The sequence below is a fragment of the Austrofundulus limnaeus genome, unplaced genomic scaffold, assembly GCF_001266775.1.
Source record: "Austrofundulus limnaeus strain Quisiro unplaced genomic scaffold, Austrofundulus_limnaeus-1.0 Scaffold43, whole genome shotgun sequence".
NCBI classification, from domain to species: Eukaryota; Metazoa; Chordata; class Actinopteri; order Cyprinodontiformes; family Rivulidae; genus Austrofundulus; species Austrofundulus limnaeus.
The window spans coordinates 2,374,242-2,376,570 of record NW_013952445.1 but is presented as its reverse complement, the minus strand read 5'-3'; the positions used below and the strand labels follow the sequence as shown (position 1 = coordinate 2,376,570).

Genomic DNA, 2,329 nt, shown 5'->3' with positions numbered 1-2,329 from the left:
AAGCTCTGCATTAGCAGCTCTATAAAAGTCTGTATAACTTTTGCTATTTCAGGATCAGAGTCCAGAATCTGTTGCATAAGACTTGGTTAATTTCTCTGGCATTAACTAAAAGTCGATCAATATTTATTCATGGTMTTTGCGAAACTTTAGAAGTCAGTGCAGCTGATGTCTGATATGTAACCTCAATTTTGTTTGTTCTTTTGATCAACCCACACACACACACACACACCTCCTGCAAAATATAGCTTGCCTAAAATTAAATACGGGCTACACCAAGCTCGTTGTAGCTGCTGGATCTTCATTTTCCCACTTCGTAATTGGTTAAGTTGATACAGGCATGGCTGATTGCCAATTACAATGGTCGATATCGTCTGATTAAAATGTATCACCCTAATAATTGGTCCGTAGCATTATCATTACTCATCATTTAATCACCAACATAAATCAAAATGGCTAAATTTAGTGTGCTTTATGAAATAACATGCACATCATTACATTATAATTTGCCCTATTGCAAAGCAATGCCAATGAAGTTGGTTTTATAGGTATTCCCAAAGTTGCCTGAAAATGATTGCTGCTGCTGATTTCTGCACTTTAGATCATTCTCTGGTGTTTTATCTTATATTTGGTCTGWGAAAAGATATGTGCCTCTATAGAGCAGTGGGGCTGAACAGGTCTTTTATGAAAGGGAGACTTTTTTAAAATTTATATATCCATATCCCGATCTTGTTTWAAAAAATGATAAATTGGCCAATAGTGGTGCCAGGAAAGGAGCATTTAGTCTTTGTGGATTTATTTCTCAGAGTGGAGGAGAAATGACGAAGCCTGCTTGCAGGGTGGTGCTGACCTTTTGCAGGAAGACATCTATATCATTTCTGTGCCTGTGCTGAAGCTGAAAAGGCTGAAGTTAATTTCTTCAGTGTGCGATCATTCTGCTGTTGGGAAGCATTGCATAATCACTATGAATTTGAAATGATGGAAAGCACAGCAAAATGCATGATTTTAGAGAAACCAAAGATGGATTACCAAAAGTGTTCATGTAAAAAAAAAAAAAGATGAAAGGCAGCAAGAGCACTGCCAACCTTTTTCCACATTTATGGTCAAACGTATTAAAAGGTTGATTAATTCCTGGTATTTGCTGTTTTTGCTGGAGTTTTTGTGGTTGTTACACATCTGGGTCAGAAATGGACATAAATGTGTTTGTTTCCGCAGCTGAACAGYGTGCGAATAAAAGAGCAGTCAGGTTCTGTTTTACTGCTCTGCTTTTTGCCAAGTGAAGCTGCTGAGCTCCATCAACCTGTTGTGTTACTCTGTGGGAGTCGGCCAGAGACGGGTCATCTTTTCATACACACCCCCCACCCTCTTTTCRCCCTTTTTGCACTGCTGGCAATCATTTTATCCCTCTGTCCTGGTCCTGTTTTCACACTCTATTTCTTATCCAAGAATCAGTCTTGCTCCAGTCAGAACTGCAGTGTCAGGTGCTTACAGTATGTGCCATATGAATAAGTGTTTTAGTTGCTAAGCAACTGGCAAGCAAAGGATTTCATTATAAGAGTAAATCTCTCTCRCTGTGTTATGCAGTTGTCTGGCCTGTGAGATGTGGCAGGTTGTGTTGGAGGACCCCCTCCCCTCCCCCCCACCAGTCTGTCATTACCAGAACCAAACATCAAGCATTTTGTGCATTGTTCACTGAAAAGAGTTGATAATCTCTTTCCTTCTTTACTGGGTTTTCAGATTGTTTGCTTCCTCCTCTGTGAGGCGTTCACTGCCCACTATGTCCTGTTCTCTTGTGCCCTGACAGCTCCTGGGTCTGAAACTGGCTCTCCATCTCTGAGCCGTGTCCCCCAGTCTAATGGTAATCAATGAAACCCATTATTTGTAGTTGTGATAAATCACTGCTATTATAGAACTAGGAAGAGGAAAGAAACAGCGTTCAGTGTAAACGGCACAGTACTCTCAGTCGGAGGGAAAGGAGTTGCAGGTTCTGTCACGTCAACTTTCTTGGAAGGACTGTTTTTATTGTTTGTTCCTAGAAGAACCGGTAAATATGCTTACTATTCAGCCTGAGGCTAAATAATAAGGGTGCAAAAGTATTTTTTATTCATGCTTTCACAGTAAACTTATGTTTATTTCCATAAGTACTCTATTATTTTATTTTATTTTTTGACTAAATTTATTTATTTAATTTAAAAACAAATTCGCATACAAAAAATACACATCAAATAAAAATGAAAGGTAAGCAGAAAGAAAAAATCTTATACAGCGAGTAAAATAAGTATTGAACACGTCACCATTTTTCTCAGTAAATATATTACTAGAGGTGCTAATG

The 2,329-nt window shown here is 38.7% G+C and overlaps 1 protein-coding gene across 16 annotated transcripts in view; it reads left to right on the top strand.

Annotated features, from left to right (window-relative positions):
* The window catches only part of LOC106517014 (calcium-activated potassium channel subunit alpha-1), a 90,009-nt gene that overhangs the window by 1,677 nt on the left and 86,003 nt on the right, over positions 1 to 2,329 (top strand). The gene's annotated exons all lie outside the window — the stretch shown is intronic.